Raw genomic sequence first — 18,420 nt, 5'->3', positions numbered from 1 at the left:
ATAAATGGGATATATGCGGTAAATATTCTGTTATTTTTGTCACTATGCTACTGTTATAAAATTAGCATAATATCTATAATTAAATGACAGTTGACTTACTTCTGTCTCTCGAAGAGTTTATCATTATCATACATTTCCATAGTATTTCTTATGACCCTCATATATCTCCTCGGCCTTGAAAAATGTTGTTCTTTGACACATTACAAATTCACAAAATCATTTATTTCCAAGCCAGAAATACAAACGAGTATATTGTTTTCTCTATAAAGCACTCAAGGAAGTATCAAGGTTGGTCGGTAGCCACCTTAAGTTAGACTTATGCTATGGCTTCCTTGTAGCTAGGTTACATATTAAGGGTACTAAGAAAGGTTTGACGTCAAGGAAGGATTATAATTTCCCATCAGGATCCTGCCGCCTACAGTCGGACAACTTGTCCATGCCGACCAGATGCCGCGGTCGGATTGCCGGCGCCGGACACCAGCGTCTTTCGGTACGATTTTCGACCGCGACGAATAGTTGCCTTGCCGAGCAGTCGGCAAACAGTCGGAAATCAGTATTAAATGCGTCGGCGCCGTCTTCGGAAAGTTGCCTTACCGGGCAGTCGGCAAACACCCGTAAAGGCGCAGTAAATGCACCGGCGCCCCGTCGAAAAGAGGCTGGCGTATGGAGTCGGCACAGAGTTGGAAAGAGGCCTTCCGAACTGTTTTGCCGACTCTGACGGTCGCCAACAGACGGCAAAGAATCGGCAAAGGGCATTTTATTTTACGATTTCGACCGTTTGCCGCCTCGGCAAAAGGTCGGCAACTTTTAATAAGTAGATCGTCGTGCCGCCGCGAACGGGTGCCGGCTGCCTTCGGCGGCCCGCCACTGTCGACGGCGGCAATCCCTCTTTCCGGCCGCGACTTCCTGATGGGGAAATGCCAAATTCTCTCAAGGAAGTCTTCTTAAGAAATGCACAAATTAAGGCCACCTAAAGGAGTGTTTTTATATATAGGCTTAAAAGTAATGTTATCTCAGGAGGTCCTCAATTTAGGGAGGTGAAACTCTTCATATTAATTCTTCTTTGAAAATGGGCAGACACCTGATCCAGGCTTTTCGAAAATTCCACTTTAAAAAGGGGAAGGTGAAAATTTCTCTAGTTTCCCTTCGCATTCAAATCGACATTTTCTGTCTCATCACTGCAAAATATATGGACCATTTGAAATATATTTTCGTACGTTGTTAGCACTGTCCTCGACCCGAGTTTTTATACATGTTTCCTTTCTTAAAATAAGTAGTCTAAGTGGGATGGAGCAGGTTTTACTTACTGTATGTGCCAAAATATAGATCTCAGGAATATTTCATGTTATGAAGATGATTATTGGCATTTAAACTGCATATCAAAAAAAAAAAAAAAAAAAACACCTTCCAGTGTTTTCGAAAATTCCGTTTCTAAGGGAAGGAAGATTGCGAGCAATCTTAGCTTTATTTCTCAGTAAATAAAAATGGTATTGACTTTATGTGTTTTTTTCATCACGAGGAAAGACTGCATTGTATAAATCAAATCTTTGAACATAGTTCGCTTCGGTCAAAATTGTGTCATGTCAGTTGATGCATATCCTAATGGGGATGAGTTTTAAATGCACACCAAAGAGTATATCACCAGTTATGGAGATGAAACGCGGGCGTAGAATCCTTAGAAAAGTAAGCGCTCACGATAACCAGCGTTTCCGAAAATTTTGCTTCAAAGGAGGAAAGGAAATAATTTCAATATTTTCAGTTTTGTCTGCATCATCATCACAGAAAACTGCCCAACCTCTTAAAATTAATTTCGAAACATAGTTAGCATTTAGTTGATTCGCTATTTTATCTTATTACAGTAAAGCCAGGAATATCCACGGAATTGGGTAGCAAGGGCATCCCGGATAGCGAAAATCGCAAATAACTCGAAAAAATAAAGTATTTCAGCCTACAAAATATTTTAAATTGTATTGCCCTGGTCGTCTAGGTCAGCGATCAAAGACAGTGAACGTCATGACCAAAACAAAAGAGCAAGAGCATGCCACTCATCCACAAATTCCGAGAAGGCCGTACGATGCATAGTAAAAATGTCAGTAATTTACGACCTTCGCACTGTATTTTCCCGGTAGTTGGCTTGGATTTTTTTCTTTTGTTCGTAATTAATCCTCCAGTGGTCGCAAGAGAGCTCTTACTACGGAATAAACAGTGAATATAATTTACTCTTCCTAATTTTTCTCTTCTCATTTTTCATACTTTACTACAATCAACTTCGGCTTATCAGAGTAGAGTCATCCTTCCAAAGCTGCACTATTGTTGTATAGATTGATTTTTACAATGCAATATATATATATATATATATATATATATATATATATATATATATATATATGTGTGTGTGTGTGTGTGTGTGTGTGTGTGTGTGTGTTTTAGAATATATTTGCATGCGAAGTGTCAGTCGCCAGCGACTAGTTATGCAAAATAATTTAGCGCCACTGCAGCAAGGTTATGTTTTCTTCGCTGCACTCGCGGATAATGCGCATTGTGTGTCATCCGCTCTTGGACAATCGTGGCTTTACTGTATTGTCATTAAATTGTGTATCCTAAGGTAAGGAGAAAATTCAAAATGTATACTAATACATAGTATGTCATTCAGTTAGGCAGATGTATAACTCGAGACACAGACACATATCGCACCTTTTCGACAAAAGTGACACAAGTCAAAAAATGTTAAGGTCCAAGCTCGCATTTCTGGCGAGAAAATGGCATAACTCGTAACTTGCTTTAAAGTTATTTTATAATCATAATAGTCTGTTGTTTTATATGCAAAAGTGTTGTAAGTATAGCTTAAAATTACCCCAAAATCAGAGTGTATTAAAAGATAAATGACAAATTTCGCGTTATATCACTTCTCTCGTGACGGATACGAGTTTGGACCATACTTGTGGTTAGGGTGAGTTCCTTTTGTGCAATGAATCCTTGCTTGGATCACCGTTGGCAGCTTTTAAAATTTGAAGGTTTTACTATGGTTTGGATTCTATAATTAATTATAGGTTTATGTCTTATATGCTAAACTAAATAAACTGAACTAAACATATATCACTGGAACCATAAACTTTAGCAGACACAAACAACAACAATCCTTATTAAATATAAGTTGACATTTGTCCCACCTTATCCGAACATTCCGTTGCTAAAAGGAATTAGAGAAACAATTTCTAAAAAAAGCACAAACACACACACACACACACATATATATATATATATATATATATATATATATATATATATCGGGTGTTGCAAAATAAGTGTTAAAACTCTTGGGAGGTGACTCCTTGCACTGAGACAAGAAAAAAGTGCTCTTGAACTTTCGGCTATCGGACATAGTTTCGGGTCTACAAGGTGCCGAAAGCGTGGGAAAATAGCTTTCGGACGCCAATAGTTCGGAAGCAATCCAACGTAAGGAGGGCGGGTAAAAAAAAATACTGAAGAAGTCGTACCTGCTGTATTGAGTTTTGCATGTTTCACAATCCTACCATGCATGCGCAAGGCATTCCCCAAAGGAATGCAGGGAGTCCCGGATAATCTGCCAAATGAAAATTGGTCTAAATGGATATGAATTGATAGGGTTTCTACCAGGTAACAATAATTCGTTTGTATTAAGTCGGTATCTGGAACAAATTCAAAATGGCGGACACTTTCATGACCGTTCTGTATGGTTGCATAATCGCCAGGTACAGATGCTGGCCAACAGTGACGTTCTGAGTATTAAGTGTAGCGAATTTGTACTCAAATGCTCTAGAAAGACATCTGGAGTGTCGGTAGAGCACAACAGATGAAGCAGAGTGATTCACATGTGTGGAAACAGTTAACGAAAAATGCCCAGAAATGCACTCATACTCAGTAAACTTGAGTTCAAAGCGTCGGAAATGTAAGGATTAGCGTCAAGAACATGAAAGGCATTGCCAATTCACCAATAATATTCCCTCAAACTGATGCAATATGATGTGCACGGTTGCATACCAAAGGGATGCAACAACTAAGGCCAAGTTGAAATTGTGCAAAGGACTCACTAAGAAACTGGGTAAACTAAATGAATGTCACTTGTGGGATTGCATGATCGATGTTGAAATATGGCCAATGTGTGTGTTGATATCGACATGTAGCTAATGGACAAATGTCAACATGTCCACTACTGCTGGGACACCGTCTCACGTGCGAAAACTAGGAAAATAACGTTGTACATTCTGCTATTACATCTGGTGCACTTTTTGGTAGAACGTAACTAGAACACGATTGTATCAATGTCCCTCTTTCTTGGGACATTGTCCCACAGTCGACACATACGAAAAGAAATTTCTTAATAAATGGTTCAAATTCTGATAGAGCGTGAAAATAACAAACTTGTATTATGTCCCACGTCTCCTGGGACATATGTCGTACTCGAAATATATTAAAATACCTCCAGAAATTCGTATCTTACACACAGTGCACATGCCAAGACAAAGAAGAAAATGAACCATTTTTTTCACACGTAACACTACAGCTGGAATACCATACATACGGAAATACGGAAAATAAAACGACATGATAAATTGGAAGAATCGTCAGAATCGTCTTAAAGCTCTGATTGTTTACAACTGTGCAGTAGGAGTAACAAAATAAAACACATAAGCATATCGGGAGGCTGTACAAGAGCGCTTGCCAAACAAAGTGGGTACTACTCAAAGAAATGAATGCAGAGAAAGTGAGGCTTCCTCGAGCATCAGGGCTAGAGCGCTCTCTTTCGCTCGCGTGGTCGCAATTTCCAATCCTACTGGGAACCCATGGCCTTAGATTCAAGACCCGAGTAGTTATTTTTCTATTTTTCGCACGTGGGACGGTGTCCCAGAAGTAGTGGGACATGCTGACATTTGTCCATTAGCTACATGTCGATATCAACATACACATTGCCCACATTTCAATATCGATCATGCGATCCCACTACTGACATTCATTTAGTTGATCCAGTTTCTTAATGAGTCCCCTTGCACAATTTCAACTTGGCCTCAGTTGTTGCATCCTTATTAATATGCAACCGTGCGCATCATATTGCATCAGTTTGAGGGAATACTATTGGAGAATTGGCAATGGCTTTCATGTTCTTGACGCTAATCCTTGCATTTCCGACGCTTTGAACTCAAGTTTAGTGAGTACGAGTGCATTTCTGGGCATTTTTCGTTAAGTGTTTCCACACATATGAATCAGCCTGCTTCTTCTGTTGAGGTCTACCGACACTCCAGATGTCTTTCTAGAACATTTGAGTACAAATTCGCTACACTTAATACTCAGAACGTCACTGTTGGCCAGAATCCGTATCTGGCGATTATGCAACCACACACAACGGGCTTGAAGGTGTATTTGTTCCAGACATTATCTTAAGACAAACGAATTATTGCTACCTGGTAGAAACCTTATCAATTCATATCCATTTAGACCAATTTTCATTTGGCAGATTATTCGGGACTCCCTACGTTCCTTTGGGGAATCCCTGGCGCGTGCATGGCAGGATTGTGAAACATGCAAAATTCAATACAGCAGGTACGACTTCTTCAGTGAATCTTTTACCAGCCCTCTTTACGTTGGATAGTTTCCGAACCTCCCAAGAGTTGTAACACTTATTTTGCAACACCCGATATATACACTTTTTAATTTCCCAGTTTGAATTTATTAGCAGGCTTAAGTGAGGAAACATTTAAACCATTTAAGAGTATTTTTTGAACATGATAATCACTTGGTGGAGTAAAGTCTTCATCACTTAAATTTGATGGAAATTAATTTCGGAAGAAAGGGAAGTGGTTCAAATAGATCTTTTTAAATATTTTTCATATACCTATTCCTCCCATACGAAGGATGGCCGTTTCAGCTAGTATATTCTAATAGTGCATATAAAAAGGAAAGTACCTTAGTGTTAATAAAAGAACATTGCTGCTTTGTAACGTTTCATTTAAAAAAGAAAGAAAACAATAGTCATATTCAGTGATTACTTTAGATAGTATCTCGGGAGGAATATCCCCCAGGGTCATGTCTCCTATCGTCCTCAATGTGAGTTCCCTGTACTCTCGTAACAATACTTATTGAAATCCCCCCAGGGAAAATCTTATGAATCATTGTTGGTTATTTTTTTTCGACCAATGTATTTTTTTATTGCAACCTTATTTAAGATCGCATTTCAAAAACAAACGAGAAATAACACTATAGTTTCCCTAAGCCCTGAGAGAAAAAAAAAAATACTTTAACGGATAAACTGACATTCATACATGTTAGCACGTTTAAAATCCCTAATTTGTATTATGCATGAAAAAAGATACTTGAGTATTCTGTTGATGTTTATGATACAATTTAACTGCTAAAACAGTAAAATATCTGTTGAAAATTTTGCCTGTATTCATTTGAAATGTTATCAGTATTGACACATGAAAAGAAGGTGGGCAGAGGGGGAAATCCAAATGGCACAGATTGTGATGAGTTCGTCAGACTCAGCTGCAGGCGTTCCAATTCATTCCACGATGCAAGATGAGTGGTGAGTTTGAAATCGATTCGCCACACTTGTTGAACTAGACGTCTGTCAGCCACGTTGTTACCGGGAATAAATTTAACCATTTCATCCCATTGGAACAGAAGGAATTTCTTGTTGAGAAAGAGAGCTTTCAATTTGACGTTACTTCTTATCTATCTCGGAGACTGATTCTACCCACGAACGTGATGTAAATTCCTGCTCTGTTTCCTTATATTCTTCTTTGTTAAAAAAAAAAGGTTGTAAGATCTACGTTCAGTGATAACGAATGTTCTTTTCACAAGTTTAATCTGCTGTACTTTTCTATTTAAAGTATAGTACGAGATTGAAAATATTGTGATTTACTTAGAGCAATTGCATAGGAAAATATTCAAAGTTAAAACATATGGTATTTTATTTCAAATATTATGTTCATAAAATGGAAATGCTATGCATACAAAATATGTTTCATTATTGTGCACATCAGTTTTTGTGTGTGTAAATAGGTTATGGAAAAATATCAATTAAGATGACATGTAAAATAGTTTGAAAGATATTTTACGTATAATTTGAATAGAATCGAAGCTACATATATTCACTTAGGGGTTTAAATAGTTGTGTAAGGATCAAAGTAAGATCCTATGAGAAAATACTTGTCCTTAGTGGAATACACACACACACACACACACACATATATATATATATATATATATATATATATATATGTGTGTGTGTGTGTGTGTGTGTGTGTGTGTGTGTGTGTGTGTAGTGACTCGTACAGTTCCATGGTACTATTCATATCAGGGATATAAAGTGGGTGATAAAATTACTTGTATTAGTGTATACATCTAGGAACACATCAACGAAGTGATTTTTTAAAAAAAAGCTATTTTCTCTTTGTAACAAAATAATTATAAATTGTACGTGGAAAAAGTATTCGTACAGCTGACATATTCAAGAAATTAATAGTAACAATAACATCATTTTTCAATTGTACTTACTTTGTAGGGTTCCTCTTAGCAGCTATAATTGCCTGAAGTCTTCTGTAAATGGGAACAACCAAAATCGTTGTATTTTTAGGTGAAACATTGTCACATTCTTCCAATAAAGCATTTTAGATACCTGCTTTGTTAGAAATAATACTGTATCTTCTTTTTTAGTAAAAATTTCCCATAAACACTCTATGGGATTGATGTTTGGTCACTACACGTGTGTGTCAACTTGTTTCGTACGTTATTAGTATCCACATCCTAGAATTATGTGCGATATGTTTTGGATCACTATCGTGTAAAAATACAAAGTTACTGTTGGGACCCATTTTGTAGTACTTTGCTGAAGATTGCTATTTAAAATATTGATATTGTTCCTTTGGTTCATCGTTCCTTCTACAAAATACAAATTCCTGACATTAAGAGCACCCATTGACCGCCAAACAACCATAGATCATCCAGTATGTTTCACTATGAGAGTACGATTTTTGGGTTCTCTTCATTCTTCCCATAGTTTTCCTCTCATTTGACACAAACAGGTTGTACTTAACTCTCGTCGATGAAAATAACTTTGCTTTAAACGTCAAAGGGCTTATTTATGCCCATCAGAGCGAATTTTAGGCGCTTCTTGCGATTACTGCTAATCTCCCAAGTTTTGTTTCTTACGATACGGCAATTGAAGACTTCGGGCCAAAAACAGGTTAAGTTCAAAAAATGAAACTGCAAAGGAGGTAGCTTCACAACGGTTTCCACTCATCCGATTTTCTTCAAGCTTTACACATATACAGTAGACCGAAAATAAATCAACGGGTATTTTTTTGTTTCTTTCCAAAAATAGGTTAAGGGGGGTAAATGCCTCATTTCCCAAAAAAGCCCCCATAATTAAAAGGGACAATTTAAAGAAACGAAATTCTGCCGATGCAAAGATGACTTCAAAGTAGGAAATACGGATTTTGTCGTTTTTGCAAGAAAAGGGTTTCAGAGGCTATGGCGCTCTTCGAAATGACAAAGGACCCCGCACAATCCTTATGGAAATTGGATTTCGGTGGAATTGCTTAAAACCATGTTATGTTGTAGATATAGTGTTCTTGAGAAAAAGTCTCAATGATCATAACCACAAATCACTGACCGTATGGCCACTACAGGGTCACTTTTTTTTTTAAACAGGCGTAGATAACGATATTCTGGATTTCGGTAAAAATGACTAAACCCGAGATAGTTTGTAGATATTCTCATGATGAGATAAAGTCTTAATGGGGATAACCACCAATCACTGATCGCTTGGCAACTACAGGGCCACTTTTTTGAAAGCAGCCGAAGATTTCGATGAAAATGGCTGAGACTGTGATATGTTGTAGATGTTCTGATTCTGAGAAAAAGTTTCAACAGGCATAACCACAAATCACTGACCGCTTGGCTACTACAGGGCTACAGTTTTGAAAACAGCAGAAGGTAATGTTATTCTGGATTTCGGTGGAATTGCTTAAAACCGTAATATGTTGTAGATATTCTGATCCTGAGAAAAAGTCTGAAGAATCACAACCATCCATCACTCAGCGTTTGGCCACTCTTTTAAACCGAACAAGAGGTAACGTTTTTCTGGACTTCGGTGAAATTGCTTCAACTGTGATATGTTGTAGATGATGTGATCCTGAGAAAAAATCTCAATGGACACAACCACCAATCAGTGACCATTTGTCAACTACGGGGCCACACTTTTTAAAACAGCAGAAGATAAGGATAATCCGGAATTTTGGTAAAATTGTATGAAGCCCGGAAAAGTCCGATCCCACAACCGGGAAAATGGATGGGAAGAGTAGCGGCCAACATCATTTAAGCACAGACAACATTCAGATGTTCATCTTGCAGGACAAAGGAAAACCTTGGAAAGTCCTTGACAGTTTTTCTCAGGGTCACGACATCTACAACATATCACAGTTTCATTCATTTACAAAGAAATAAAAAATATTGTTATACCCGACTGTTTAAAAAAAAAAAAAAAAAAAACTGGACCTGCAGTGACCAAACAATCATAATTCGATGGTTGTGCGTATTAAGACTTTTTCTCATGATGAGAAAATCTTCAACATATCTTAGTTTTACTCAATCTTACCGAAATCCAGAACATCGTTATACTCGGCTGTTATCAAGAAAGTAGTCCTGTAGTGACCAAACGATTAGTGATTTGTGGTTATGTCCATTGAGTCTTTTTCTCAGGATGACAATATTTACAACATATCACGGTTTCAGTCATTTTCATCGAAATCCAGAACATCACTATCTTCTGTTGTTTTCATAAAAGTCGCCTCCTAGTGCCAACGGTCAGTGATAGGTGGTTATTCCCATTAAGACTTTTTCTCAGGATCACAATATTTACAACATATAACGGTGTTAGTCATTTTTACCAAAATCCAGAATGTCGTTATCTTCCGCTGTTTTAAAAAACATTGGCCCTGTAGTGACCAAACGGTCAGTGATTTGTGGTTGTGCCTGTTGAGACTTTTTCGCAGGAACAGAACATCTACAACATATCACAGTTTCAGTCATTTTCATCGAAATCCAGAATATAGCTATGTTCGGCTGCTTTCAAAAAAATGTTCCTGTAGTGGCCAAACGATCAGTGATTGGTGGTTATCCCCATTGAGAAGACTTTTTCTCAGGATCACAATATCTACAATATATAACAGTTTTAGTCATTTTTACCGAAATCAAGAATATCGGTTTTTCGCCTGTTTTCAAAAAAGTGGCCCTGTAGTGACCATACCTTCAGTGATTTGTGGCTGTGCTCATTGAGACTTTTTCTCAGGAACACCATATCTACAACGTAACATGTTTTTTAGCAATTCCACCGAAATCCAATTTCCATAAGGATTGTGCGGGCTCCTTTACCATTTCGAAGAGAGCCATAGCCTCGGCAACCCTTTTCTCGCAAAAACCAGAAAACCCGTATTTCCTACTTTGAAGTCATCTTTGCATCGTCAGAGTTTCGTTTCTTTAATGTGGCCCTTCTAATCAAGAAGGCCCATTTTTGGAAAGACTGCCTTTGCCCCCCTTAACCTCTTTTCCGAAAGAAACAAAAAAATACGTCTCGATTTATTTTCGGTCTGCAATATATGTCAAGTTCGAAGAAAATCGGATGAGTTAAAACCGTTGTGAAGCTACCTTCTTTACATTTTCATTTTTTGGACTTAACCTGTTTTTGCGCCAAAGTCTTCTATTAGAGCATACTATTTTCAACGTAATCCTCACTGTAGCTAAGAATACCTTTACTCGTTTCCTCTGCAGCTCATTTGCAATCTGAGGGCAATTATCTTTGGATTAATTTTGATGATATGTACAATTATGTTCTTGTATTTATTTGATAATTCTTCTAGGCGATGATTCTACATTCGTTTTTAATTAATTTCATAACGCTGGATCTAATATCAACTGAGCCATTGAGGCAAATCGTTCCATGATTTTAGATGCACCAGACACCGATTTAGTATAATTGTGAACTCTGATAATATTTTTTTTCATCCTCCAATGTTTCTTTTCATATGTGCCCCATCTTACCTTTCTTCTAAATGCTTATGGTGAACAGAGACCGAAAAATAGGTTGACATTTCTCTTAGAAATCTTCTCAAGCACCAATACAAGAGTAATCACACTAACAGTGCTTGGAAGGTATCTTTACTACGAACGAAACTACGGTGTAAGAGTACTTTTTCGAGTCACTGTATATATATATATATATATATATATATATATATATATATATATATATATATATATATATATATATGTGTATGTATGTATGTATAGGGTGTTTCAAAACAACACCGACAACGTTGGGGAGGTGATTCCTGACACCAAGACTAGACAAAAAGTATAGACCAATCTGGGTGCACAAATGCTTCCTTTCGGAGTTATAGGCAGCCGAAAATATTTTTAAAAAAATGAATTTTGGGGGCCATAGCTCCAATACTATGGGACACACCGTAGACGGGTCAAGACTTCACACAGGAATTAATGTGTGCACTATCCAAAAATACATGTTTCAGAATCCTAAGGTACTCACGCAGCAGTTTTTGCAAAGGGATTTTGGCTACGTGCATATAACTTGATGCTCACCAACTACCTCTATAAAAATTGTTGCGGAAGTACCGCAGGGTTCTGAAACTTGCATATTTAGGTAGGGCACATTTTAGTTCCCAAGTGAAGTCTTGACCCGACTGCGGTAGTTCCCATAGTATTGGAGCTATGAACTTTTAAACTTCAATTTTTCATGTTTTCGGCAGCCTATAACTCCGAATGGAAGCATTTGTGCACCCAGGTTAATCTTAACTGTTTGTCTTATCTTGGTGTCAGGAATCACCTCTCAAACGTTGTCGGTGTTGTTTTGAAACGCCCTATATATATATATATATATATATATATATATATATATATATATATATATATATATATATATATATATAAAGTGTGAACACTAGTAGAATATTAGTGTAGTAAATACAAAAGGAATGAAAGACACGCCTGCATTAAATTCGTTACTATTCAGTTGTTATTTTGATACTCACATTCAGACAAACACAATTTAGAGATAAAAAAAATGTTGGAAAATAAAATTATTTGGCTGAAGGGAGATAAACTATCCAAAACACTACGTCATTCATTGATGATACATAAATATTTTTCAGAAAGTATAAATAAATTATTGAAAAACAAAAAAAGAAGAAAGAAAAGATATATATTTTCTTCTATGTATAAATTAAGTAAATAAATCACCCAGATTCAACGCTTAGCACAGCACACTCACCAGGGAAGGGTCCGAATGTCGGACTCGAGTTGCCAAACGACATGTATCAGATATGAAAGAGGATGTGAAACTATGTACATATACAAATTTATAGCAGGTGAGGGCTACATGGAGAAGCATGAGAGCCGGAAGAAATATGGCAGACCGTAGGGCCCAGCAATAGAGAAAGCTAAGGAATCATTTGTTCTGCGCGAGAATGGCCACCGAAATGAAGCTAAATATTTAGTAGTAGATGCGTAAGATATGCTATATGTAACGAACATCATGGCAGCCATATTGAAAGTTGCCATCTTGAATTTGGATTCACAGTATGAAAGGTAAAGTGGGTCATGTGGCATATGAAATAACACTGAAATTTTATCATGAATAGATTGGTGTTAACCATTCTGTAGTAACTATTGTGAGTTGAGAAGTAACATGCAAGAAGGACGTATATAAACTCTATGATTGTTTCACTAGTATGACGCAAAAAGCTAGAGTTCGGAGAACTCTGGTTTGTATACAGACCAAACGAAAAGTGTGTTTACATGCAGAATAGTTGTGAGTAAAGGAAAGATGGTCATTGACGACAGAGAAAGAAAAGACCAAAGGTGAGTCCGTGCCACCTACTGTGTCCCGTTTCCAGACAGAAAATATGTGAGAAAGCTCATTAGTTAATATTTGCGTTATCAGTGATGTAGTCAAGTCAGATCGAGTTTTTAGTAGGAAGGTTAATGTGCCCTTGATCTGTGAGCCATTGTTGAGGAAGCGCTAGAAAATGACAAGGTATATTCTAATTCATCATTTGGAAAAAGTTATTTCTTCCCGTGGGCATGAATATTAATCCTCACGTAATTGTGTCATTATTAGTGCATGAGTTTGGGACGTGCGACAATAATCCCTTTACAGAAGATCAGAAATGTAGCTTTTAGTGAATATTGACACAGTGGTCGAAGAATAACAAACGTTAGAGATAGATGATAGCGTGTCAGGTGAGAATAGCTCTTCTGTTTTCATCACACTCTTATAGATACTCTTCAAATCAACTGTCCTTCATAGATTGGTATGTATCTTTATCAGTATATTTGCTTATGTGATGATATAAGTTATTTTCTTTGAGAAGAGCCACGTCCTAATTGTACCTGTAATCATCATCCCTCCTTTGTGTCGGGTGTTTTAACGTGACAAAAAAATCCATTCTTGACACTGCGATATTACCAGCTCTTTGCATGTGCAAATGCTCTTTGTAATATTTTTTTCTAGATGTGCATCATGTGCCAACATTATTCCGACAGGTTATTCCGAAATTTGTTCAAATATTCCCTCACAACTTTTTTGCATGTTACTTCTCAACTCACAATAAAGTTACTACAAAATGTTTAATGCGAATGAATTCCTGGTAAAATTTCAGTGTCATTTCATATGCCACATGATCCACTTTCTCTTTTACATTGTGAATCCAAATTCAAGATGGACACTCAATTGGCTGCCATGATGTTCATTACATACAGCAGATGTTATCATGCATCTACTGCTAAACATTTGACCTTAATTTATGTTGCCATTCACGCGTAGAACAAGTGATTCCTTAGCTTACTGTGTTGATGGGCCCTACGGTCGGCAATATTTCTTCCGGCTCTCCTGCTTTGCCATGTTGCCTCAGCCGCTATAAATTTGATTATGTACATAGTTTCAAACCCTCTTTCATGTCTGATACATGCCATTCGGCAACTCGAGTGACCCATTCGAACCCTTCCCTGGTCAGGAGCTAGAATGGAAGAAAGTAGGAACGCTTTCAAAGTTTTAACAGGAGGTCCAATCGGAAAACGACCATTACGAAGACCTAGGCCCGGATGAGAGGACAATATTAAGATGGATCCCGCTGAAATAGGAATACAAAGTAGAAACTTGATCCAATTGGCTAAGGACAGAAGTCAATGGGAAGCTTTAAGTGAATACGACACTGAACCTCCGGGTTCCAAAGGATGTAAAGTAAGTTAGTTAGCACACTGTACTTGCTCTCACTTTGAAACAACTGCCTACATTCTCCAAATATTTTAGCACTACTTTTCTTCAGTCTGCTGTTGATCTAGGTACAATGAGGTACTTCACAGTCGCAATAATAATAATATCAATGGACCAAAACTCGAATCTTTATTGGATTTCTTAGCAGCCATAGAGGACTCGAAACATTAGAATATGGCAAGTACCAGATGCAGGACCGAAACAGACACTCTCAACGGAACTCAAATCTTTACTACGACGTAACAATAATTTATTTAAAGGAATGGTTGCATATTATTCTTCCACTCGAGTCTAATACCAAGTGATAGGATCACCTTGAAATTTTAGTGGCTATGGTTTAATCATTCTTGTTCAAAATCATGATAATACTAGAATTCCTTCTGATTTATGTATTAGTTTGATAAGTGCACTTCCCTAACTATATATAAAACTACATGAACTGACAAAAAATAAGGGGGTATTTCCGGTTGACTTGGAAAGTTGAAGTTTAGCATGATTGTAGCTTTCTGACGCTAACCGACAAGAAAATTGCCAAAAGTGAATATTTTTAATTTTATCGGGTCAAAAGAGGGGATGAAGAATTTCCCCATGTTCTTTTAATGGTCCTTTTTTGGACCTATAATTTTATGTTTTAGGTACTTGGAACTAGAATAAAAACTTGAAATTCGGTATGCTTGTACGGTTTCGTTAGCATTACCTAAGTTAATCACTAAAAATAAAAAAAAAATCCAACTTTAGAGTGATTTTATGGAGAACTGAAAAATCTTCCCCATATTAATTATATAGGACATGTTCTACACCCGAAAATGTTTAGGCATTTCCGGCAAGATTACTATGGTATAACTTTACATGATTGTAGCCTTCTGGAATTAACCGACAAGGAAATTACCAAAAGTGAATATTTTTAATCCGTGTAACGTGGGTTTCTGTCAACACGGCATGGTGAGTCCTCAGGTTGCGGATCGAGGAGAAGGCCTCTAGATATAGAGGTTAGCTGCGAATATACTGAATAAGCAGTCGCGGACAGCCGACTAGGAGTGGTCCTCCAGCTTGGGGGTTTGGGTAGGGCTAACAACCCAATCCTGTAAAAAAAAGCACTTGTTCAGAAATATTAACAAAAGGCTCGGACATGGACTGATAACTTGGCATGACCTCAGCAAAAGAAAATGGACGTGAGATTTGGAACATTGAATATTATGAGTTTTATAGGGAAGGCGCGTTAAAATCCGTAACGAGTGAGTTAGAGAAATACAGGATGGACGTAGTAGGAGTTCAGGAAGTTAGGTGGGAAGGAAATGGATCTGTGAATTCCGGAAATTTTACGTTCTTTACGGGGAAGGAAATAAAAATCACCAGTTAGGAACAGAGTTTTTCGTCCATAAACGTATATTTCCAGCAATTAAACGGGTTGAATTTGTTACTGACAGACTTTCTTTCATTACTATTAAAAGACGGTGGTGTGATATTGTTTTAAATGTACATGCCCCAACTGAAGATAAGGATGACGATACAAAAGACAGTTTTTACGAAGAAGTGGAACGGATATTTGACCAACTCCCGCGATACCATATGAAAATTCTATTTCGGGATTTCAATGCGAAGGTAGGACGAGAGGATATTTTCAAACCGATTATAGGGAACGAAAGTTTAACCTAAAGTCTAAGCCAAAAACATAATCGTGAAGAGTACAAAATTCCCACATCGCGACGTTCATGAATACAAAGGGCACATTACCAGACGGGAAAACACTTAATCAAATTGATCTCGTTTTAGTAGATAGAAGAAGGCAATCTAGCATAATTGATGTCCGGTCTTTTAGAGGAGCTGCTTGTGACACTGACCACTACCTGGTAGTAGCGATAATACGGGAGAGATTATCGTTGAATAAAGGTAATATTCAATGTCCGAAAACGGAGAGATTTAATTTAAAGAAATTAGAAGAGATCCAGGTAAGAGAGGAATATCAGATTGAAGTTTCGAATAGATTCTCGGCTTTAGAAGATTCGGAGTGCACTAGTGTTGAGGATACCTGGATTGAAATTAGAGATAGCATTAAAATTTCAGCAAAAGAAAAATTGGGACACACGGAAATAGGTAGGAACAAACCAGGAATGCATAAAACTAACAGAGAAGAGAAAACAGGCAAACTTACGCTGGCTGCAAAATCCGAATGAAACTACTACACAAAATTTCACATATATCAGGCGGGAAACTTCCAAAACTTTTAGAACAAAGAAACGCGATTTTCTGAAAGCTAAAATTAAAGGACTTGAAGATAATAGTAAAAATAAAAACATCTGGGACATGTATAAGGGAATCAACGATTTTAAGAAATGCTATCAACCTCGTGCTTATATATTAAAGAAATCTGACGGTACAGTTCTCACTGACACGGATAGCATCTTAAATAGATGGAAAGATATCCTTGACGATTTGCTTAACACGCAACCAAACACTAGTGTGCGTGCAGCAAAGGAGATACACACCGCAGAACCCTATATTCCAGAACCCAACCGAATAGAAGTAGAAACCGCTATAAAGAAATTAAAGAAACACAAATCTCCGGGTGTAAATAAAATTCCGGCTGAGTTAATTTTAGCTGAAGGCGAAAAATTGTGGAACAAGATACACAAACACATTCTCCTTATCTGGAAAACGGAAGAATTGCCACAAGAGTCGAAAGAATCAATCATTGCTCCAATTCACAAGAAAGGCGACAACACTGACTGTAATAATTATCGAGGCATTTCTCTTCTGTCAACATCTTATAAAATCCTTTCAAATATTCTATTAGCAAGATTAACCTCATACGCAGATGAAATTATTGGAGATTATCAATGCGGATTTAGACGAAACCGATCAACTATCCCTTTCGCCAAATACTCGAAAAAAAGTGAGAACAAAATACCCCGGTACATCAACTATTTATTGATTTTAGAAAGGCGTGCGACTCGGTTAGGAGAGAAACATTATACAACGTTATTATAGAATTTGGAATACCGAGAAAGCTAATTAGATTAATTAAGATATGTTTAAATGAATCCCAAAGTAAAGTCCGGGTAGGAAAACTTTTGTCAACGAGCTTTCATGTCGAAAATGGCTTGAAACAAGGAGATGCGTTGTCGCCATTATTATTTAACTTCCTTCCATAATACGCTATAAGGAAAATCAAAGATAGCAACCAGGACCTACAGTTAAACAGTATTCACCAGGTTATGGCATATGCTGATGATTTAAATTTAATAGGAGATGATAGGAGAACAATAGAAAGAAATGCAGAGATCTTATTAAACGCTTGCAGGTACATGGGTTTAGAAGTAAATGCAAAGAAAACTAAATACATGGAAGTGCGTCGGGACCGGAATACAGCAAATTATGGATGCGTTAAAATATTAAATAATACTTTTGATAAAGTGGGTAGTTTCAAATATCTAGGATCAATATTAACAGAGAAAAATCATATTCACGAAGAAATTGAATGTCGACTAAAAGCACTGAATTTGTGTTACTATTCGGTTCAAAATCTCTTGTCGTCGCGAATTCTGTCGAGGAATTTGAAGCTTAAAATATACAAAACGATAATCATGCCTGTTGTTCTGTATGACTGCGAAACATGGTCAGTTACTCTGAGGGAAAAACATAGACTGAAAGTATTTGAGAACAAGATCCTGAGACGAATATTCGGACCTAAGAGGAACGGGAATGGGAAATGGTGGAAACTTCATAACGAGGAACTACATAATTTATATGATTTACCCAACATTGTTAGGGTCGTCAAGCCTAGGAGGCTTAGGTGGGCGGGTCATGTAGCTAGAATGGAAGAAAGTAGGAACGCTTTCAAAGTCTTGACTGGAAGACCAATCGGAAAACGACCATTAGGAAGACCTAGGCGCAGATGGGAGGACAATATTAAGATGGATCTCGCAGAGATTGGAATACAAAGTAGAAACTGGATGCAGTTAGCTAAGAATAGAACTCAGTGGAGAGCTTTTGTGAACGCGGCATTGAACCTCCGGGTTCCATAGGCCATAGAGTTAGTTAGTTAGATATTTTTTTAATTTTTAAGGGGTCTAAAAGGGGATGAAGAAATGCTC

Source organism: Thermobia domestica, chromosome 6 (genome assembly GCF_964235325.1).
Source record: "Thermobia domestica chromosome 6, izTheDome1.hap1.1, whole genome shotgun sequence".
NCBI lineage: Eukaryota > Metazoa > Arthropoda > Insecta > Zygentoma > Lepismatidae > Thermobia > Thermobia domestica.
Note: the sequence above shows the minus strand (reverse complement) of the source record.